General features: G+C 41.2%; 1 long non-coding RNA gene across 1 annotated transcript in view; it reads left to right on the top strand.

The window, feature by feature from the left end:
* The window catches only part of LOC133245858 (uncharacterized), a 170,218-nt gene that overhangs the window by 91,995 nt on the left and 53,744 nt on the right, over positions 1-24,479 (top strand). Inside the window, exon 2 of the long non-coding RNA XR_009735790.1 lies at positions 18,073-18,266. This is a non-coding gene — a long non-coding RNA (uncharacterized LOC133245858). The remainder of the gene's footprint in view (positions 1-18,072; positions 18,267-24,479) is intronic.

Raw genomic sequence — 24,479 nt, 5'->3', positions numbered from 1 at the left:
TCAGAGTGTTTTTGATCTCAGTTATTGCATTATTCATTATTGATCGATGCTTTTTTATTTCTTCTAAGTCATTGTTAAACATTTCTTGCATCTTCTCAATCCTTGTCTCCAGACTATTTATCTGTAACTCCATTTTGTTTTCAAGATTTTGATCATTTTTACTATAATTATTGTGAATTCTTTTTCAGGTAGACTACCTATCTCCTCCTCTTTTGTTTGGTTTGGTGGGCATTTATCATGTTCATTTACCCGCTGAATATTTCTCTGTCTTTTCATCTTGTTTAGATTGCTATGTTTGGGGTGGCCTTTCTATATGCTGGAAGTTCCTCCCTGTGGGTGGAGTCGACGAGTGGCTTGTCAAGGATTCCTGGTTAGGGAAGCTTGTGTTGGTGTTCTGGTGGGTGGAGCTGGGTCTCTTCTCTCTGGAGTGCAATGAAGTGTCCAGTAGTGAGTTCTGAGGTGTCTGTGGGTTTGGTGTGACTTTTGGCTGCCTGTATTTTAATGCTCAGGGTTATGTTCCTGCATTGTTGGAGAATTAGCTTGGTATGTCTTGCTCTGAAACTTGGTGGCTTGGAGCTTGGTTTCAGTGTAGGTATGAAGGCTTTTGGATGAGCTCTTGTCAATTAATGTTCCCTGGAGTCAGGAGTTTTCTGGTGTTCTCAAGTTTTGGATTTAAGCCTCCTGCCTCTGGTTTTCAGTCTTATTCTTACAATAGCCTCAAGACTTCTCCATCCATATTGCACTGATAATAAAACATCTTTCGAAGACAATGGGCTGCCTTTCTGGGTGCCTGGTTTCCTCCGCCAGCATTCAGAAGTTGTTTTGTGGAATTTGCTCAGCATTCAAATGATATTTTGATGAATTTGTGGGGGAGAAAATGGTCTCCCTCTCCCGTTCCTCCACCATCTTAGGACCATCTCTCTTTATGAGATTTCTAAATTAGAATAATAATCCATGCTACTTGGGTCCATCCATGACCCATGCCTAGCAATTCCTGTTAGATGGTAATCTTTGGGTTTTAGGGATGAACAATCAAAATTCCCAGGAATTTTCAGGAATTTATGAAAACATAAGTTGTTTTTGTCTTTAAAATATTTCTAGCATTTTTATATGCTTCATTCACAATATTATGGATTGCTAAAACATTTATTTTACAGAGATAACTTGGACATACTGTGGACATTGGACATATTGTGGATTCAGTTCCAGAGCACCACAATAAAGGGAATATCACACTAAAGCAAGTCACACAAAGTTTTCGACTTCCTCAGTTCAGTTCGGTTCAGTTGCTCAGTTGTGTCCAACACTTTGTGACCCCAAGGACTGTAGCATGCCAGGCCTCCCTGTCCATCACCAACACCCAGAGTTTACTCAAACTCATGTCCATGGAGTCAGTGATGCCATCCAACCATCTTATCCTCTGCCATCCCCTTCTCTTCCTGCCTTCAATCTTTCCTAGCATCAGGGTCTTTTCAAATGAGTCAGTTCATTGCATCAGGTTGCCAAAGTATTGAGTTTCATCTTCAGCATCAGTCCTTCCAATGAACATTCAGGACTGATTTCCTTTAGGAAGGACTAGTTGGATCTCCTTGCAGTTCAAGGGACTCGCAAGAGTCTTCTCCAACACCACAGTTCAAAAGCATCAATTCTTTGGTGCTCAACTTTGTTTATAGTCCAACTCTCACATCCATATGTGACTACTTTGGCTTCCTAGTAAATATAAAAGTTATGTTTACACTATACTGTAGTCTATTAAGTAGTCTACATAAGCAAAAGTATTATGTCTAAAAAGCAATGTACATATGTGCTAAGTTGCTTCAGTTGTGTTGACTCCTTGTGACCCCATGGACTGCAGCCTTCCAGGCTCCTCTGTCCTTGGGATTCTCCAGGGAAGAATACTGGAGTGGGTTGCCTTTTCCTCCTCCAGGAGATCTTCCTAACTCAGGGCTCAAACCCGTGTCTGCTGTGGCTCCTGCACTGCAGGCAGATTCTTCACTGCAGAGCCACTGGAGAAGCCCAGAAAGCAATGTACATATTTTAATTCAAAATGATGAAAATTGCTAACCATCATCTAAATCTTCAGCAAGTTGTATTTTTTTTTCAAAAGTAACATCAAAGATTACTAATCACAGATCACTATAGCAAGTATAATAATAAGGAAAAGTTTGAAATACTGTGAGATTAGCAAAATATGACACAGAGACAGTGAGCAAATGCTGTTGGAGAAAGGATGCCAGTAGACTTGCTAAACACAGGGTCACCACAAATCTTCAATTTGTAAAACGTGAAATATCTGAAAAGCTCAACAAAGCAAGGCACAGTAAAACAAGGTATGTCTGTAATGAGTAAGAAACATCAAGAATGGTAGTATTTACAAAGAATTTCTTTTCCTATAGCAAATATTCAAATGCTACAAAATGCCAGCAAACACTACAGGGCAGTATTCATATAACACAGCACTCACATCTCTCAACCCTATGTAGAACCATGTCTCTAAACTGCCAATTTAAAAACTCTTATTGCTTCCAAAACGTATTTCTTGGAATACCACTCATAGGATGTTTAAAGCATTCTATGTATATAAATGTAATAACATTTATTTTATTTGTGTGACTCACTGTGAGCATCAACCAGCACCATAAATGTTTACCTATAACATGGCAACAGCTACCAGTCAGACTGACCACTTAGATTATGACCTCTTATTCCTTCTGTGTTCCTGTCCCCATTCCCAGAGATTCTGGTCAACCTTAACTGTTGACTCTTTGTATCCACATTCCCTGCTCCTACTTTTGACTTGATGTCGGTGGAGCTCTTCCAATCAGTAACATCTTTACATCAATGGCTATGTTTTAGTTCTTGCAGTAGTATTAGATAATTTTTCCAGGTTTCCTAATTTTTCAACAGGTTTTTCTCAAGATTTAGAAAAACATACCAATAGCCCAAAAACTATTAGGAAGGATTTCCCACATGGAGGTGCTACCCAAGTCTGATCCCTTCCAGAATCGACCAGGGCTACACTTGTGGACCCAGGCTGGTTGGAGGGCAGACATGATGGGGCCCCATGGGACTAGGGTTCAGGAACCCTGTATTTTAATCCTGGTTGATCCACTAAATATAGCTGTACAACCTGTAGTCAGTTTTCTAACTTGTCAGGGCCTTCGCTTATATCCCTAAATAAAGCCGTCTTGTTAGTTTAAGAAAAACTGAAAGTATATATGAGAAGAAATAACATTTTACGTCTCTGAGGCCTCAAGATCACCATCAGGAAAATCTCCCAGATGGGAGGGAGGTCCTCACAAGCCCCCAGAGGAGAGTTGGTGGCTGGTGCTCTCTCTCTTGTATCTTGCTGGGTGAGTTCCAGCCAGCTGTACAGTTGGGAGTAAAGGCTGCAGCCAGCAGCACATCCCAGCACACCCAACTGGTTCATTTCCAACTTTCCTTTTCACTCAGACATTTTAGGATTCTTCGTGCTAAATCCAGACCACAAAGAACCTTATTTGTTAGTATATGAAATGATGATAAAGTAATAGTAAAAATGTCTATCATTAAGTTATGACCAACCTAGACAGCATATTAAAAAGCAGAGGCATTACTTTGCCAACAAAGTTCTGTCTAGTCAAGGCTATGGTTTTTACAGTAGTCATGTATGGATGTGAGAGTTGGACTATAAAGAAAGCTGAGCACCGAAGAATTGATGCTTTTGAACTGTGGTGTTGGAGAAGACTCTTGAGAGTCCCTTGGACTGTAAGGAGATCCAACCAGTCCATCCTAAAGCAGACCAGTCCTGGGTGTTCATTGGAAGGACTGATATTGAAGCTGAAACTCCAATACTTTGGCTTGTGATGTGAAGAACTGACACATTTGAAAAGACCCTGTTGCTGGGAAAGATTGAAGGCAGGAGGAAAAGGGGACAACAGAGGATGAGATGGTTGAATGGCATCACCGACTCGATGGACATGAGTTTGAGTGAAATCCGGAAATTGGTGATGGACAGGGAGGCCTGGCATGCTGCAGTTCATGGGGTCTCAAAGCATCAGACACAACTGAGCGACTGAACTGAACTGAAGTTAAAACCAACAACAGCTGTGATTACCTCAAATGTTATTGTGAATTCCATAGGCTGGGTGGTATGGGAGAGTGGTGCGTTTTTCTTCATAAAGCTAAAGGGGTTGGTGGTAACTATATTTCAGTGAAGATTACTATTAATATAATAATAAACATGCTAATTTGTATCTGGGAGCAACAAGTGTTGTTTAATGTAATTAGGTATGGTTTCCTTTCTCTAGGTTTGTCGCGTTAACTTGTTTCAGTAGAAGGAGTCCTGAATAGTGCAGGAGAAGCTAGATTAGAAAAAGATCTTGGGAAAAAGCTATCTAGTTTTGTCACATTCAAATGTTTAGCTTACTATGAAACATTTACCATCCACAGAGGGATTAAAACTTCCTGGTGAATAGTCTCAATTTCACATGCATATTACTGGAGTAGATTACACAAAATAGGGATACACATGCGCATGCACAGGCACACACACACAGACACACACACACACACACCCACCCTACATTCCCCATCTAGCTGCTCTTTCTCATCCTTCCAATCTGAAGCATGCCTAGAGCCCCCAGGTTCACATCAGGTACTTCCAGGGTATTCCCTCAACACCTTGTCCTTTGCCCAACAGAGCGTGGATCCCCAAAGGCTGTGTGTTCCCTGTGAGCACAGACCACATACTGTCCACTTTACAATTGTACTCTTACCATTAACCCCAGAGACTGACAAAGAGAATGATCTCAACACATACTTACTGTGGGCCAGATGCCGAGCCAGACATATCCCATAAAAAATCTTATCCAGTCCTCTCAACAGCTTTATAAGATAGATATTACATTCCAATTTATCTATGAAGAAACTGAGATCTACAGATATTAAATAATTCATTGGTGATAACAAAGCTAGTAAGCCCCAGGGAGCTTACTGAGTTTTGAATATGGTTCATTGGCCATGTGAACATATCTGTTGCACTGATTCAAAGATACGAAGGACATATTCTCTGGCTTTGAAGGGCTTTGTTGTTGCTATTCAGTTGCCAAGTCATGTCTGACTCTTTGTGACCCCATGGACTGCAACATAACAGACTCCTCTGACCTTCACCATCTCTGGAGTTTGCTCAAATTCATTGTCCATTGAGTCAGAGACACTATCTAACCATCTCATCCTCTATCACACCCTCTCCGTTAGCCTTCACTCTTTCCCAGCATCAGGGTCTTTTCCAATGAATTGGCTCTTCACATCATGTGGCCAAAGTATTGGAGCTACAGCTTCAGCATCAGTCCTTCCAATGAATATTCAGGGTTGATTTCCTTTAGGATTGGCTGGTTTGATCTCTTTGCTGTGCAAGGGACCCTCAAGAGTCTTCTCCGGCACCACAATTCAAAAGCTTCAATTCTTCAGCACTCAGTCTTCCTTATGGTCCAGCTCTCACATCTGTACCTGACTACTGAAAACACTATAACTTTGACTATATGGACCTTTGTCGGCCAAGTGATATCTCTGCTTTTTAATGTGATGTCTAGGTTTCTCATAGTTTTCCTTCCAGGGAGCAAGCTTCTAATAATTTCATGACTGCTGTCACCATCTGCAATGATTTTCGAGCCCCCAAAATAAAATCTGCTACTGCTTCTGCTTTTTCCCCTTCTATTTGCCATGAAGTGATGGGACCAGATACCATGATCTTAGTTTTTTGAATGTTGAGTTTTAAGCCAGCATTTTTTACTCTCTTCTTTCACCCTCATCAAGAGGCTTTTCAGTTCTTCTTCATCTTTGCCATTAGAATAGTATCATCTTCATATCTGAGGTTGTTGATATTTTTCCTGGCAATCTTCATTCCAGCTTGTGTGTCATCCTGCCCAGCATTTCACATGATGAACTCTGCATAGAAGTGAAATAAGCAGGGTGATATACAGTCTCGTTACACTCTTTTCCCAACTTTGAACCAGTCAGTTGTTCCATGTCCAGCTCTGTTGCTTCTTGATCTACATACAGGTTTCTTGGAAGACAAGTAAGGTGGTCTGGTACTCCCATTTCTTTAAGAATTTTCCATGATTTGTTGTGATCCACACAGTAAAAGGCTTTAGTGCAGTCAGGGAAGCAGAAGTAGATGCTTTTCTGGAATTCCTTTGCTTTCTCTATAATCCAACAAATGTTGGCAATTTGCTCTCAGATTCCTCTGCCTTTTCTAAATCCAACTTGTACATCTGGAAGTTCTCAGTTCATGTACTGCTGAAGCCTAGCTTGAAGGATTTTGAGCATAACCTTACTAGCATGTGATATGAGCACAATTGTACAGTAGTTTGAACATTCTTTGGCATTATCCTTCTTTAGGATTGGAATGAAAATGGACATTTTTCAGTCCTGTGGCCACTGCTGAGTTTTCCAAATTTGCTGATATATTGAGCGCAGCATTTTTACAGCATCATCTTTTAAGATTTGAAATAGCTCAGCTGGAATTCTATTACCTCCAATTAGCTTTGTTCGTAGTAATGCTTCCTAAGGCCGACTTGATTTCACACTCCAAGATGTCTGGCTCTAAGTGAGTGACCACACCACTGTGGTTATCTGGGTCATTAAGATCTTTTTTGTATAGTTCTTTTGTGTATTCTTGCCACCTTTTAACTCTCAAGTAATAGAGTTCTCTGTACATATTGTTTAGTTGCTAAGTCATGTCTGACTATTTTGTGACCCTATGGACTATAGTTCCCAGGCTCCTCTGCCCATGGGATTTCCCAGGCAAGAAAAGAATACTTGAGTGGGTTGCCATTTCCTTCTCCAATGTACCTACTGTGTCATAATTAATAAGTTTTTTTCCATTGGTTTCCTATAAATGGGGTAACTATTGTCTTTTGAACTTGAATCAGAGCTTTTGACCTTCATAAGCCTTCTTTTATGATGAGTGCTATATACAGAGATCCACTCGGCTGGCCTTGTTCCTAGCTACTGTGCCTTGCTTCTTGTAAATCCATGTAGCTTTGGATTGGATTTCTTACTCATGAATTTGCTCTAGGACTCTCATGTTCTAGGATGTTTGAAGTGTCCTTATGATGTGGCATGGCATGGTCCATATTCAAGGCTATTTATTTCATTCAATGGTCAGCATTTTATTGTCTCATGTTTGACCTCAAGCAACTGATCCAGGCCTCCCCCTGGGTCAGGCTTTTCCTCCGCTGTTTTGTAGCACATAGCTCTTAGGGATTTCATTCTACCTTGCTGACCATGATGGAACAGTGCAGGACTGAAGCGGGTGTCAGTATCTAGAATGGAGATGTTAGAAATCAGAATATCCCGAGTGAAAAGTTAACAGGATATTATAACTAATTAGATGTGGGTGGTAAGGAGAAGAATCTTTGTGAAAAAGGTTTCAAGCTTAAGAGACTATGAGGAAATGGTGCCACCTATAATAAGCTGAGAGAAGGAAGAAGAAGGACTTAGTTTGGGGTAAAAGATATTGATCTTGAGACTTCATGTCAGGTATGTATAGCAGGAATTTGTGGTTTTACGCGGAAGCCTGAAATAGTCTTTTCTGGAGATGGAGACTGGTGATTGCTGATGTTCTATGACTGGAAGGGATTTCAACTTAAAGGGAGGGGAAGGTGGCTTAGGGTGGAACCTTGAAGCCTGCTCACACAATCAGATGCAAAGAGGGCAGGAGTCCTCTAAGGAGATTAAGCTAATTTTGTGAGAAAGAAAAGGGGAAAACAAGGTAAGGACTTTGTAAGGGAATCCAAAGGAAAAGACAGTGTCAAAAAGCAAAAAGGCCAAATGTCAAAGACTGCAGAAAGCTTGAGCAGGAAGAGGGCCATTGAGTCTAAAGATGAGGGAAGTGCTGATCAGCTTAGAAGAACTGTTTCTGGAGACGGCCAGCCTAGTTTATCTTGGCGCCCTGGAGGAATTGGCTCTTCTTGGGGAGAGGGAGGACAAGAGCTTGGAATGCTATCCTAGTATGAATCTAAAACCAGGATGGGAGGCTATGGAGAGTGAGATATCACGTGGGTTGAGGAAAACGAAAGCAATGAATACTTAGTCTTGAGATAGAAAGCTCCCAGTTCTATAAAGTTAGTATTCTAAGCCAAATAAGTGAAGTTGCTCAGTCACGTCCAACTCTTTGCGACCCCATGGACTGTAGCCTACCAGGCTCCTCCAACCATGGGATTCTCTAGGCAAGAATACTGGAGTGGGTTGCCATTTCCTTCTCCAGGGAATCTTCCTGACGCAGGGATCTAACCCAGGGGTTGAACCCGGGTCTCCCGCATTGGAGGCAGACGCTTTAACCTCTGAGCCACCAGTGGAACTGCCAAATAAACACTAAGCCAAATAAAGAGCACAGAGATTGCCAAAATAGACATTGCAATGCTCTTGTAATATAAAGTTAACCACATACAGTTATTGTTATAATTTAATCTATTTATTTTAATCCAACAAATTGACACACTTCCAATAATAAGCAAAAGCAGTTTACACAAATTTGCATAAACTTAAGATCCAGGGCCAGAGAGGCTAGGCCCAAAGATTTCTGTTGGAAGGGACAAGGAATATAAATGTTAACGATGAGTGAAAACTCTGTGATCTTAGCCTGAGATGCATTCCTTGGCCTTTTCACAACTAATAGAATCTCAGAGATGATGCAAATGCTATGGATACTGCAGCAGGCATACACAGAAGCATCTGATTAGAAGTCTATACCACAGACATAGCTGGTGACAGGCACCAAAATCAGCTGTGTTCATGCTATGACTTGAGTAAGCATGGGCAGGGGTTTGAGGACTATAGGAAAAACACCAGCATTTTCTCGATGTGGGGCAAGTGGAGGCCACATTGCCACTTAACCTCTCAGGTTTAATTTTCCTCGAAAGAAAAGTGAGGAGAGATTGGATGAGATTATCTCCTGTTCCCTTCCAGAAGTAAAACTCTGCAATTTTCTGACTCTAAGATTCATCTTCTTATGGCTATTAAAAAATTAAAAATTCAAGATGTTTGCTGAGCATTTAAATTTGAGAATAAGATGGACTCTAGTGGTTTTGTAGGCAGAAAAACAGTTACATAGAGCGCTAGTCCTCAAAATTCTTGATTTTGCACCTCTAGTGTTAAAGATATTGTTTGACCACAAACTTCAAATGTATGCATATTTACTTATGCGGGATAAGTCATTTTAGTCATGCCTGACTCTGCAACCCTATGGACTGTAGCCCACCAGGCTCCTCTGTCCATAGGATACTCCAGGCACGAATACTGGAGTGGGTAGCCATGCCCTCCCCCAGGGGGTCTTCCTGACCCAGGGATCAAACCCATGTCTCTTATGTCTCCTGAGTCTCCAGCATTCGCAGGCAGGTTCTTACCACTAGTGCCACCTGGGAAGCCCCTGTTTATTTGTAAGTTACACATATATACTGCTGGATTTATATATACATTACAGAAGAGACACAAAAAATGAGAAAAGAATGACATAAGAATAAAAATAAATCTAGAGCAAACATCTAAGAATCCCTCCCTACCCTACATTTTAAAGTATGGTTTTGTGTACTCCATGGGGCAAGCGTGGTCTTTGGAGACTGTTTAGACATAGGTGTTTGCCAACCTGGGGCTTCCCAGGTGGCACTAGTGGTAAAGAACCTGCCTGCCAGTGCAGGAGAACCCAGATCCCTGGAGTAGGAAACGGCAACCCACTCCTGTATTCTTGCCTGGAGAATCCCATGGACAGAGGAGCCTGGTGGTCTATAGTCCATGGGGTTGCAAAGAGTTGGATGTGACTGAAGTGACTTAGCGTGCAGCATTTGCCACCTTGCACTAAATACTTAGTAGTGTGGGAAATAACTTTCCCACTCAGCAACTATTTTATCTGATAAGAAAGTCCTCCTAAAACCTAAGTACATTAAATTTGGAAATAAAAGAAAATTAATAAAACATAGCAATCCCTTGCTTTTCAAAAAGGCAAACTCTTCCAGATGAGTATATCTGAAAGTAATGTGGTGAATCTGATTTTTACCAAGCGAAGTCAATAGAAGAATTTGCTTTTGAATGCAGCCACATTAATAATCAAAAATCTCCCCAAATGCCACCTACTATACTTGATTGAAAATTATTGAATAAAGAGGTTTGGTATTATCACATCTGTGGTGTAATAATTATTTTTAATCACCAGATGGGTCAAGTATTTTTAATCACCAGATGGGCGGTTGACCTGATTCCTAGACATTTCATTTCCTTGCTACCTTCTGTCAACACTGTGCTTGTCCTGGTGCTGTCAGTCGTATCTCTGAATGTTTACATTTGAGATTTCAGATTATGTAGAATGGATTCACATTCTACTCTGATCTAGATGAGGGCACTTATGGAGTCTAAGTTATCTGAACTGTAGGACTTCCCTGGTAGCTCAGATGGTAAAGAGGCCACCTGCAATGCAGGAAAACCAGGTTCTATCCCTGGGTTGGGAAGATCCCCTGGAGAAAGAAATAGCAACTCATTCCAGTATTCTGCCTGGGAAATAACTTGCACAAAGGAGCCTGGTGGGCTACAGTCCATGGGGTCACAAAGAGTCAGACATGACTTAGTGATTAAACAACAATGATCTTCAAATCTTGTTCCCAATTCTCCTATCAGAACCAGGGGAGGCAAGAATGATTTTCCATCAACTGTAAATGGTAGAAAAAAAGGCTAGGTTTACAGGTCATTTCTTTAAACAAAGCTAAATAACTTGACTCAGATAAGAAAAGCTGATTCATATCTACCACAGCAAACATAAGACACATCTCTGGAATGGCTTTAAAAAGCCACTAAACCTGTTGGCCCTTTACTCAAAAAAAACAGTAGTTTAAGATAAGCTCTTTTAAAAATATTGTCTTTAGTAAATATTATTCATTAAGAAAATACATAAATGTATTCATTAAAGTGATTGATTCTCTATATTAGGATTCATCCTTAAAGCATGTAACTCACTTGCTAGAAAACAGCATTGACAAGAAAGACTGGGTCTGTTCTGGGACCCAGAATCCTGGGCCAAGGAGATGCAGGGTCAGCTCAGGAACCACACAGACTTCTAATCATCAGCACTGATACCTTCTGACCTACTCTGGCCCGTCCATGCCCACTGTGGCCCATCTTTCTCATTCCTGATTGAGAGGGCAGATGAGAAAGGCTGGAGCAGTACCGGTGCTTCCCGCCGCAGTCAGGACGGATTCAGGAACGAAAGAGGGGTAGCACATCACACTTAACGTTTTCTAGACGAAACAATACCTTCACTGTTCTACGGCACAGAGCTTGAAGGTCTCACCTGGAGACCTGTCCAAGGATATGGGCAGGCTAAGAGCTCTGTGGGGGAATGTGCTGTATACTGTCTTGGGCATTCAGCATCCATTTATATCTGACTTTCTGTCTCTCTCCCCTATACTGAAGGGTTACAGATGAAATTCATATTTCCTATACTCCTCAGCAGCTGGGATTCTGAATGTATTATGATATGCACTTGGAAGAGATTCAGAAAGTAGATGGGAGTTGAAGGCTGTCTTTTTGCAAGAGTGGCAGCTGACATCTGAGCTCTGGACTCTACATTTCTCTGCCTAGTAAGCAGCTTCAAGTGTGAGAAGCAGCCATGTTTATGGCAACAAATGCATGAGTAGTAGCAGTAATTTCCTAAAATCTGGTTCACAGTTGACCTAGAAACCAAAATACATGTGGCAATCCCTTGACTTATGCTTTTCTAGTCCTTCCAATTATTGTATGATCAACTGGTTTTCTGTACTAAACCCCCCTTTGCTGGAAACATCTAGAGTGGTTTCTGTTTCCTGCTTTAAATCCAGATAGAGACAGAGAGACTTTTGACCCTATGCATAGATAAGCTCTGGAGACCACTCTGTGGATTGGAGGGACTCTCTCTTGGGCACAAATACAAACCTATTGGTTTTCAGAGGAAAATGTCAGCTTTGCCACTTCAGTTGGGATATTAAACTCTTGCATGCATGTTCTCTATTACCTATTAAAAACAAATTTACAAAACATATATCTGAGAAAAATATGTTAACTTTTCTTTCCTCTGATTCTTTAAGCTCTATTCCTGTAATATAATTTCAATTGAAGTTACTGAAAGTTAAGTAAGGGTCTTTGAAATAATGCATATATAAAAATCCAAGTGACCAATTTCTACTAGCATTTATTACCAGAAAAGCATTTGTTTCTTTTGGTAATCTTGATAATAAGAATGATGTAACACACCACCCTTATGGCAGAAAGTGAAGAGGAACTCAAAAGCCTCTTGATGAAAGTGAAAGACAAGAGTGAAAACTTTGGCTTAAAGCTCAACATTCAGAAGACGAAGATCATGGCATCTGGTCCCATCACTTCATGGCAAATAGATGGGGAAACAGTGGAAACAGTGTCAGACTTTATTTTTGGGGGCTCCAAAATCACTGCAGATGGTGACTGCAGCCATGAAATTAAAAGGCTCTTACTCCTTGGAAGGAAAGTTATGACCAACCTAGATAGCATATTGAAAAGCAGAGACATTACTTTGCCAGCAAAGGTCCGTCTAGTCAAGGCTATGGTTTTTCCAGTGGTCATGTATGGATGTGAGAGTTGGACTGTGAAGAAAGCTGAGTGCTGAAGAATTGATGCTTTTGAAATGTGGTGTTGGAGAAGACTCTTGAGAGTCCCTTGGACTGTAAGGAAATCCAACCAGTCCATTCTAAAGGAGATCAGTCCTGGGTGTTCTTTGGAAGAAATGATGCTAAAGCTGAAACTCTAGTACTTTGGCCACCTCATGTGAAGTGTTGACTCATTGGAAAAGATTCTGATGCTGGAAGAGATTGGGGGCAGGAGGAGAAGGGGACGACAGGGGATGAGATGGCTGAATGGCATCACCGACTCGATGGATGTGAGTTTGAGTGAACTCTGGGAGTTGGTGATGGACAGGGAGGCCTGGCGTGCTGCAATTCATGGGGTCGCAAACAGTCGGACACAACTGAGCGACTGAACTGAACTGAACTGAACCCTCATTTTCTTTCCCTTTCATTTTGCTCTCTCAAAAGCTCGAAGTCAAATTAGGTGTTAATTGTAGCACTCTTCCTGGAAAAATTATTTTTGTCCTCTGTCCTCTTGGTTTCTGATCATTTACCTCTATTTTTAACGATTGTACACATTAGGAAATGTGCACATGTAATTTACTTAGAAATAAGGAATAACAGATATCTGTACTATATGTGGGCTTCCCAGGTGGCGCTAGTGGTAAAGAACCCACCTGCCATTGCAGGAGATGTGATCCCTGGGTTCGATCCCTGAGTCAGGAAGATCCCCTGAAGGAGGGCATGGCAAGCCACTCCAGTGTTCTTGCCCAGAGAATCCCATGGATCGTGGAGCCTGGCGGCCTACATTCCATGGGGTCGCAGAGTATGACACAGTTGAGTGAGTGAGCACTCACATAGGCATGTACTATATATAAATAAAAGTAGGAAGCATTTCCTCCCTACCTTGTATTAGTTACTGCTCTTAGCCTTAGTGCTGTTTTCTATGTAAAGTCTAACAACATCATTTTATATTTCGTAGGCATTGGTACAAAAACCTCTTGGATGGTGTATCTTGTACATGAAATAAAGAGTGCCAAGGAACTTGTTTGAAAAACAATTATTTTTGCAAGGCTTTACAATTCTTTAGTCCTAAAGCTGATTCACAAAAATATGAATCAAAGGAAAGCAAACAAGAGTACTATAAACAGCAAAGAGTTAACTTTAAAAGTACGAGTAAAACCAAACAAAAAAATCTCTCTCAGCCTTTTTCTTTCTAATATTCTCCACACACAATTTCCTGTTAGTCTCTCTGACTTTTCTGAGAGATATTATTTTCCTTTCCAGTACCAATTTCAGCAGTGATGGCCTAAAAGGTTCTGGTGCCCCAAGTGAGACTAGATTATAGGACTCCATATGGGGTCAAAGATAGGAGGGTTCTTAAGGATTTTTACCAACAAAATAAAAGCAGTGGGGTTTCACTTCACTTCAAGTAAAGATACCAATAGAAGCAAATTCTCCTCTTGTCATATTGATAAAGAAGCAAAAGACTCCTCCTGTCACACTGGTGGGAGTGCCAATAACCTGAGTGGGGAACTGGATTATGAGCTAGTGTGTTCTGTGAAATTCTCTATTCTGATGTATATAAACCAAGTTGAGAATGTGCACACACACATACAGATATTTGTGATCAAGAAAGAGATTTTAACTTTTTTAAAAAATAATACATGACCTTTAGGAGGTGCCCAGGAAGTGTAGCATAAACACAACACGTTTCTGGGAAGGGTTCACCATCAATGATAAGTTTACTTCCAGCTGTGATGTAAGGGATTAAACGATCATAAGGGGCAGAGGGTGAGCAGAAAGCAATGAGAAACAAGCTATCTCTTGCCGATTTTTTTCTTCTCGAAGGAGTCATGCTTTCTGCAAGTTCCAGGGTCTTCTTGCCTGAGGACCGGTGTCGTGTTGTCTGAGGGCCTCAAAGTCCTCTTTTACCTTTACTGTCTCGATCCAGGCAAGCTGCTTCTAACAATTGTTAGTAATCTCAATCCTTGGATAGCTGGAATCTTGAAGGAGGGAGGAAGTAATTAGTGCTTTTCAGGATGTTGGAGAAGTGCCACCGAATGTTTGTATTCATTTCTCCATTCCAGTGTCCTGAAAGCCAAACAGGAGTTCCATGAACTAAGAATTGCTCCCATTCACTTAACAGTAGTCTTCTCAATTCCATAATAGGTAGAATCAACACTAATTCAAAGAAGTCTTGCTTGCTCTAGAAAACACTGTTTTACTTCTTCAGACCAGGAGAAAATGGTGTTTAGGGCTTCCCTGGTGGCTCAAATGGTGAAGAATCCACGTGCAATGCAGGAGACCCAGGTTCAATCCCTGGGTCAGGAAGATCCATCCCCTGGAGAAGGGAATGGCAACCCACTCCAGTATTCTTGACTGGAGAATTCCATGGACAGAGGAGCCTGGCAGACTACGGTCCACAGGGTCACATAGCGTCAGACACGACTGAGCCACTAACTGTTTCACCCTTTCTCCTTTCAGGGCTGTGACTAGAGGTTTTATCTGGCTGTCCTCCTAGCCAGTACAGCACAGACTTCGCAATTCATATGAGAAACAGGGACAGCAATTGGCACTCATGTGACTGTGAGGATTAAATAAAGTGATGCAAGTATTTAACCAAAGTACAGCACCAACTAAGACCTCATGAAGAATGAGCTTCTGAGGTAGCTTCAAGGACTACCTCCTGCTGCCTCCGATCTCCTTTCCAAGGTGTCTTGGTTTTGTTTGTATATGCAGGCCTTGCTCGTTGCACTGCTGACTGGCTAGTTCTTCCCAAATGTTGTATTTAAAATTAAAGAGGGAATTCATGTAATTAATTGACAAAGCTAACTACTATCTTTTTACTGAATGAAGTCCTTTCATATCATCTGTCAGCTAAGGGTAATTTTATTACGAGATACTTTATTCTGGGACCATTAGACAATGCCAATCAGTTGTTAATTCTTCTATATGCTCTTCTATTAATTAGTCTTATTTACTCAGGACTGAGATTAGGATTATGATTTGGATAGTATTTATATTATTATAAGGATTATAATTTTATAATTATAATTATAATTATTATTAAGGATTTTCCCCACTGGTTTGTCCCTAATTTCAGGGCCAGTTAGAATGCTCATTGTTGAGGATCAAACAAGGGGCTTCAACGTTTCAGTAAACTGCAACACAGTCTCTCTTTAGAACTGGCTCTAGACTAACTCTTGAAGAGAAACCATGCCAGAATCTGCTTCCTCCGTGTCTTACATTTCTAATTGGCTGCAGAATTCTTTCTACTCCAAATGGCCCCAAGCCCCCAACAACAACGGCAATCTAAAATAATTTTTAATTTTTTGGAAGTCAGAGTAGTGAAGTTCTTGTTATATCATGCAAAATGCTGCCCAGCTGTTTGCCAGAGAGGTTTCAAGGCAGCCTTTCACATTTTGGGTGGTTAATACCTGAGGCAAAATCAAGGAAAGAAACACGAAAGTTCTTGTACTACTTGAGATTAATTATCTGCGTGGTAAGGCTTAAATATTCAGTTAAGCATTTCTGACTTGTTCATCTTTCCACCTAGATGGGCATAATTCAAAACATTACTGTCGGTGGAGTTTGAGGTACTGATTTCCACAAGTGCTATGGAAGAGTGCACTATTTTTTTTTTAATTGTATTTTTGTACAAGACAGCAGATAAGAAATAAACCAGGAGTAAGTGAAATTTCATTTATATGAGAAAGTCCAAAGTGTTTTCATATTTGGGTTAGGATAATTTCCATTTCTCTGAAAGTGAAAAACCTAAATCTCAATTTTCTTTATGTACCTAATATCTTTATGTATTTAAGGAAATTATAGGAACAAATCAGTCATTTTAACTGTCATTAATTGTTCTTTTTTTTTTTTGCATTAGCTATGCATTTTGTGTGTGTGTGTGTGTATGGCATTATTGGTTTTAAAGTTGAAAAAGCTATGTTTTTAGCTTCAGTATCTGGCCAGGAGTTAACACATGGCAGGGCAACCATGCAATAATTCTGAGAATTTATCAGGTTGCAAAAAGTTGTGAAACTGATATTTTCATAAAATAGATACAGATTACAGACTCCTGTAGAACTTACAGATCAATATTATCAGGAAAGTTCTGAGTCACATAAAGAGAAAGTGTTAACCAAATCAGCACAGAAATGTCTCATTTTTCTCTTTTTGGTATACAGAACTAAACCAAGGATGGAGGCTATGTGGGCACAGACTTTCTCTCCTTCCCCATACCCCACAGATAACAGTTTGTGGACAATATGAAATTTAACTGAAAACAAATATGAGTGATGATGAGTCTTTACTTCTTATACCTTTGCTGAAACTCCGCTTAGAGTACAATGGCTCAAACATTGACTTTGTAAAGAAACAGTGGCCACAGAACTGATGGCAATTAGGATTATGCCAAGTGTTGGTAGATTTTAAGGATTATGCCACAAGTATGTCACTTTCACAGCAGGGCATGTCATGTCATGCCATTTGAGTTGGGTTTTAAATGTACTGTTTAAAATATTCAGAATCATCTTTTGTCTGAATATGGGTTCTAAGAATGTCTCTGATTTGAACAAGAGATGGGTGAATACCATGGCTTAGAATGCTTACTTTGGAGCTGTTCTTTCTTTTTCTTTTTCATGTTTACTGCACATGAACACAATTTCTCATTTAAGGAGGTGGGGGGCTGAACATAATTTAGGTGAAATCTCACTGCTCATTTCGGTGGACACCGGTATCACCAAAGCATCAGTGCCCAGATGCAGTTCCTGGGGAAAATAACCAGTGCCAAATAGGTCTTGGTTGGGAGGGAGTAGAGAGCATAATTGAATTTGTTCCTGTGGCCTCCAGAAATCTCAGTCACCTGAGGTCTTAAGTGTTAACTTCTCCATTTTCTCTTTTGAGAAATCAAACCTGCGAAGAACCAATTTAAAGATGCTTCTGTTAGCACTGATTTCTTTGGTGAAATGTATACGGTTTTCCGCTCTAAAAGAGGCTGCCCAGCATGGAATTGGGTGGGAAGGTAAGGGAGAGCAGGGAAATTATTAGGTATGTCCTTCTGATCCTTCCTGAGTGTTATGAAATAGTGACAGGCGAGCCTAGCAAAAAAACCTCAAGTAATATACACAAACACACAGAATCTAGAATATTATTTTTTCTGGTGTGTGTGAAAAAGATATGCAACAAGAAGTCACATAGTATTAAGAAAAAAAAAAGGGATTTCCCGGTTGGTCCAGTGGTTAAAACTCCACACTCCCAATGCAAGTGGCCTTGGGTTTGATCCCTCATCAGGGAACTAGATCCCACATGCCAAAAAAAGACCCAACATAGCCAAATAAATAAACATTAAATAAAAATAAAAAACCTCCATAAACCCTACATCCTAAAGAATAAGCTGAAAATCAAATATATGGGAAAACTACAAATTAGTACAGATTTTCTAATTTATGTTCTCTGTGTCTATCAGTTTCCAGGAGCATGAGGAGTCTGAGAATCCTTCAGTCAAACTTGGATGATGATCCATCACATACACACGTTTTAATACCCTGAGCAGAGAAGCCACACAGGAGGACCAACTGCTTGGCATGGAGCCATTCCCTCCCACCTGATAATGCTTTTTAAACACCCTCTGTGTGAGGCTCCACTGGGACTTTGTCAAAGGTCAGCTTTCTAAAGATTTTTTTTTTTTTTTTGTAGGGCAGGAGACTTAGGGAATTTAAATTCTAGAAAGAGCACATTGGCTAGGAATGTAAGATCGACTCGACTCCCCTGCTCTTCCCTCTTGGTTTTACGCCCCAGCATCTCCCCCGTCAGCCCACGGCTGTCCCCAAACTGTCCCGGTTCCCAAGCCAGTCCTCACCGAGGCAGGGGTGAGAGCGGCAGTTCTGCAGTGCTGTAAGGAGGCTCTGAAAGAGTCAGCGGCACTGCTGGATGTAGAGTCTGGGGGCCCAGACAGAGCTGTACTTGTTATCAACAGAGCTTCCTGGAATCCCCTGCCCACCAAACCACGCACGCCATGGTCACTGAGCCTCCTTCCTGACCATTAGACCCAGCTGCTGTTCCCCGGGCCCGGGGCCCCACCTGGACTCCATCGCAGCGTGCAGGGATACTGCTCAGGGACGCATTTCCTGTTGAAAACTGCCTGCCCTCCTGGCCACAGAGCATGTGCAGCCTCCCCATCCCCTAAAGGACCAGGGTGCTCCATCTTTTCCATCCTGGCGGAATTTGTCACATTGTACCTTATATTACAACTATTCGAATTTTAGAATGTCAGTTTGTTAATGACATTACCATTTCATCTTTGATTCCCACATAGAGCTACTGAGGAAGGAGCTAAAATTCTCCAAGTCTTCTCTGGACCTAATCTGTGCCTTACTCGAAGACAGGTACAAAAGAAATTTGAAGGCGTTCCTTCAGCCTCTGGTTCTTAAGCCTTGGTAGTGGCTATGAGAAGGAAGCTGGTGCCACACGCAGAGTTTTAAGAAAATAATTAGTTGTTCGAATGCATCCTCTAGAGATGAAATTTTGCATTTTCAAGCTCTGCAACCAGGGACCATTTTGGACGAGTCAAGATTGAGTAGATGACTGACATCAGGAAACCAAACATTCATCCTGATGCTTTACTATACTTTTTGGGAGGAAAAAAAATGAAGACACCTGAAAATTCATTGTGGTATTTAGGTGCTCATTCACTCCATAACCATTCACAGGTTAGTCATGAAAAATGATTATTTATCAGTTGGTATCATGTAATATATTAGTCACAAGTTTAGTTCAACACTTTAAGAATTCCAAGGGTTATTAAATGATTCCACCTGTGTTCCTTGTAAGACAGTTATTTTTCCTAGAATGGTGCATCTCAAACTTTAACATGCATACAAATAACCTAAGTGGTCTGGTGAAAAGGCTGATTTTAATTCCATTGGATGAGATGGAACCTGAGATTCTAAATTTCTGACGAGCTCCCAGATGATGCTGATCCCTGTTGATTCACGGATCTTAGTGGTGTGACCCATGAACCAACAGAATCACCATCACCCAGAAGTTTATCAGAAATTTAGAATCTCAGGTTAGGCCCAGAGAAGACTTGGAGAATTTTAACCCCTTCCTGAGCACTGTGTGGGAATCAAAGATGAAATGGTATTGTCATTAACAAACTTTCTAAAATTTGAATAATTGTAATATAAGGCGAAAGTGAAGTCGCTCAGTCGTGTCTGACTCTTAGCGACCCCATGGACTGCAGCCCACCAGGCTGCCCCGTCCCTGGGATTCTCCAGGCAAGAACACTGGAGTGGGCTGCCATTTCCCTCTCCAATGCATGAAAGTGAGAAGTGAAAGTGACGTCGCTCAGTCGTGTCCAACTCTTAGCGACCCCATGGACTGCAGCCTTCCAGGCTCCTCCGTCCATGGGATTTTCCAGGCAAGAGTACTGGAGTGGGGTGCCATTGCCTTCAAACTACTAAGAGGGAGGTGTTAGAGGAACTTTTTCTGCTGTGAGCAACTTTCTTTAGCAGTCTAACAGAAGGATGACCTGTGCATGATCTAGGTTCTTCATTCCCAATACAATGCCATGAACAAAAGAGCACCAACTCCTTGAGCATTTATAAAATGAAATAATATCCACTTTGGTTATCTTAAATGAATTAAGATCATATGAGATGCATGTGAGTGCACTCAACAAATAAAAAGCATCATGAATGGTGTTATAATGATAAGTACTAATTCCACACTTCAGTTGAAATGTAGAGTCCTGAATAATTAAAACTTCAGATGGGAAAAAGACAAAATGTTTTGTAACAGAGACGTCTCACTCATCTTATTTCTTGACTGACAGTGGAGTTGGGTGGCTTCTGACACAGGGTGGTGCTTGGGTGAGAGAGTTTTCAGAAAGCTTTGCTGTGTGAGGGGTGGGAATGATTTTTCCTTTGTAAACAGGATAAACAGGATATCAAGAAACAAATTCCACACAAAGCTTTGGTGTTAAATTTTGAATGTACATTTTTATCTCACTTGACTTGCATATTAACCCTCAGTTCAGTTCAGTTCAGTCACTCAGTTGTGTCCAACTCTTTGTGACCCCATGAATCGCAGCACGCCAGGCCTCCCTGTTCATCACCAACTCCCGGCGTTCACTCAGACTCACGTCCATCGAGTTCGATGTCATCCAGCCATCTCATCCTCTGTCGTCCCCTTCTCCTCCTGCCCCTAATCTCTCCCAGCATCAGAGTCTTTTCCAACGAGTCAACTCTTCGCATGAGGTGGCCAAAGTATTGGAGTTTCAGTTTTAGCATCCTTCCTTCCAAAGAAATCCCAGGGCTGATCTCCTTCAGAATGGACTGGTTGGATCTCCATGCAGTCCAAGGGACTCTCAAGAGTCTTCTCCAACACCACAGTTCAAAAACATCAATTCTCCAGCGCTCAGCTTTCTTCACAGTCCAACCCTCACATCCATACATGACCACAGGAAAAACCATAGCCTTGACTAGACAGACCTTTGTTGGCAAAGTAATGTCTCTGCTTTTGAATATGCTATCTGGGTTGGTCATAACTTTTCTTCCAAGGAGTAAGCGCCTTTTAATTTCATGGCTGCAGTCACCATCTGCAGTGATTTTGGAGCCCAAAAAAATAAAGTCTGACACTGTTTCCACTGTTTTCCCATCTATTTGCCATGAAGTGATGGGACTGGATGCCATGATCTTCGTTTTCTGAATGTTGAGCTTTAGGCCAACTTTTTCACTCTTGTCTTTCACTTTCATCAAGAGTCTTTTTAGTTCCTCTTCACTTTCTGCCATAAGGGTGGTGTCATCTGCATATCTGAGGTTATTGATATTTCTCCCGGCAATCTTGATTCCAGCTTGTGCTTCTTCCAGCCCAGTGTTTCTCATGATGTACTCTGCATAGAAGTTAAATAAGCAAGGTGACAATATACAGCCTTGACGTACTCCTTTTCCTATTTGGAACCAGTCTGTTGTTCCATGTCCAGTTCTAACTGTTGCTTCCTGACTTGCATATAGGTTTCTCAAGAGGCAGGTCAGGTAGTTTCTTGTGATCCACACAGTCAAAGACTTTGGCATAGTCAATAAAGCAGAAATAGATGTTTTTCTGGAACTCTCTTGCTTTTTCCATGATACAGTGGATGTTGGCAATTTGATCTCTGGTTTCTCTGCCTTTTCTAAAACCAGCTTGAACATCTGGAAGTTCACGGTTCATGTATTGCCGAAGCCTGGCTTGGAGAATTTTGAGCATTACTTTACTAGCGTGTGAGATGACTGCAATTGTGCGGTCGTTTGAGCATTCTTTGGCATTGCCTTTCTTTGGGATTGGAATGAAAACTGACCTTTTCCAGTCCTGTGGCCACTGCTGAGTTTTCCAAATTTGCTGGCATATTGAGTGCAGCACTTTCACAGCATCATCTTTCAGGATTTGAAATGGCTCAACTGGAATTCCATCACCTCCACTAGCTTTGTTCGTAGTGATGCTTTCTAAGGCCCACTTGACTTCACATTCCAGGATGTCTGGCTCTAGGTGAGTGATCACACCATCGTGATTATCTTGGTCGTGAAGATCTTTTTTTGTACAGTTCTTCTGTGTATTCCTGCCACCTTTTCTTAATATCTTCTGCTTCTGTTAGGTCCATACCATTTCTGTCCTTTATTGAGCCCATCTTCGCATGAAATGTTCCCTTGGTATCTCTGATTTTCTTGAAGAGATCCCTAGTCTTTCCCATTCTGTTGTTTTCCTCTATTTCTTTGCATTGATCACTGAGGAAGGCTTTCTTATCTCTTCTTGCTATTCTTTGGAAATCTGCATTCAGATGCTTATATCTTTCCTTTTCTCCTTTGCTTTTTGCTTCTCTTTTCACAGCTATTTGTAAGGCATCCTGCGACAGCCATTTTGCATTTTTGCATTTCTTTTCCATGGGGATGGTCTTGATCCCTGTCTTCTGTACAATGTCATGAACCTCTGTCCATAGTTCATCAGGCACTCTATCTATCAGATCTAGGTCCTTAAATCTATTTCTCACTTCCACTGTATAATCATAAGGGATTTGATTTAGGTCATACCTGAATGGTCTAGTGGTTTTCCCTACTTTCTTCAATTTAAGTCTGAATTTGGCAATAAGGAGTTCATGATCTGAGCCACAGTCAGCTCCTTGTCTTGTTTTTGTTGACTGTATAGAGCTTCTCCATCTTTGGCTGCAAAGAATATCATCAATCTGATTTCGGTGTTGACCATCTGGTGATGTCCATGTGTAGTCTTCTCTTGTGTTGTTGGAAGAGGGTGTTTGCTATGACCAGTGCATTTTCTTGGCAAAACTCTATCAGTCTTTGCCCTGCTTCATTCCGTATTCCAAGGCCAAATTTGCCTGTTACTCCAGGTGTTTCTTGACTTCCTATTTTTGCATTCCAGTCCCCTATAATGAAAAGGACATCTTTTTTGGGTGTTAGTTCTAAAAGGTCTTGTAGGTCTTCATAGAACCGTTCAACTTCAGCTTCTTCAACATTACTGGTTGGGGCATAGACTTGGGATATTGAATGGTTTGCCTTGGAAACGAACAGAGATCATTCTCTCATTTTTGAGATTGCATCCAAGTACTGCATTTTGGACTCTTTTGTCTGAAAAAACAAAATACTAAACCTAGGTTTTGATATTATTAATTCCTATTTTTTATTGGAGGATAATTGCTTTACAATATTTTTTATAATTAAATTTGATTCATTTTAAATTGAAGGATTGTGGCTCTACAATATTGTGTTGGCCTCTGCCATACGTCAGCATGAATCAGCCACATACATACATACATCCCCTCCTTCCTGACTCTCCCTCCCACCTCCCACCGCATCCCACCCCTCTAGGTTGTCACAGAGCACTGGGTTGAGCTCCCTGTGTCACACGGCAAATCCCCACTTGCCATCTATGTTACATATGGTACTGTATGTGTTTCCATGCTTCTTTCTCAGTTTTCATCCCACCCTCTCCCATTTTAAAGATAAGGATCCAAGAGCTCCAGGAAGGCAAGGACTGTACTGTTTTTCCCATCAGCATACTCTCAGCAGTAGCACAGCACTGAAACAGAGTAGGCATTCTGAAATATTTAACAAATAAATCAGACTCAGAGAGATGAAGTGTCTTGCTTAAGGTCACATTCAATTAAGTGGTAGAGTAAGGCATTGTCCCAGTTCCATTTGGCTTGACCCCTGGAGCTTCTCATTCAGCAGATCTAAGCTGAGCCCAATTATTTGCATCTTTATTAATCGTCCCATTGATTATCCCTTTGACTCAATCACCTTTGAACATGTATTTATTAAAATGTAATATATGTCAGTCCCACTCTAGGTGCTGACGAGTAAATAAGATACCAGTAAAGAAACAGATTCCACACAAAGGTTTTGGTATTAAATGGATCCATCCGCAAACAAAACAGGCAAGAACCTCTGGCCTTACGGAACTTAAGAGCTATGAGACATCAGGCCAGTTTGAGAAGCTGCAGCACACCGTGATGATAAAAGGTTCTGTTTATTCAGTTAAAATTAGCTTCAAGGGGCATTTCATTCATCTCTTCACCATATTTGCTGTGAGAGCTAAGAGCACTCTGGTCAGATGAAAGTAAGTACAAAAGGTCTTCTTTTGATAGGAGACAGGCTTTTGGGATGGGGCAATATTTGTGTGTGTGTGTGTGTGTGTGTGTGTGGACCTGTTTGGCATCCCTGGCTCTTGGCACTAAATGCCATGAACACCCTCTCACCCTCGTTGGGACAACTGAAAATGCCCAGTTCCCCTCTCCTGTTGAGAACTGCTGGAGGGACTGAAGGAGAAAAGTGCTGGTGGAGGAAGATCTGGCTGAGCCTCTGAAGACCTTACAGCCCCTCAAGG

This window comes from Bos javanicus, chromosome 4 (assembly GCF_032452875.1).
Source record: "Bos javanicus breed banteng chromosome 4, ARS-OSU_banteng_1.0, whole genome shotgun sequence".
In the NCBI taxonomy this organism is placed as follows: domain Eukaryota; kingdom Metazoa; phylum Chordata; class Mammalia; order Artiodactyla; family Bovidae; genus Bos; species Bos javanicus.
This window is presented reverse-complemented; position numbering and strand designations above follow the sequence as displayed.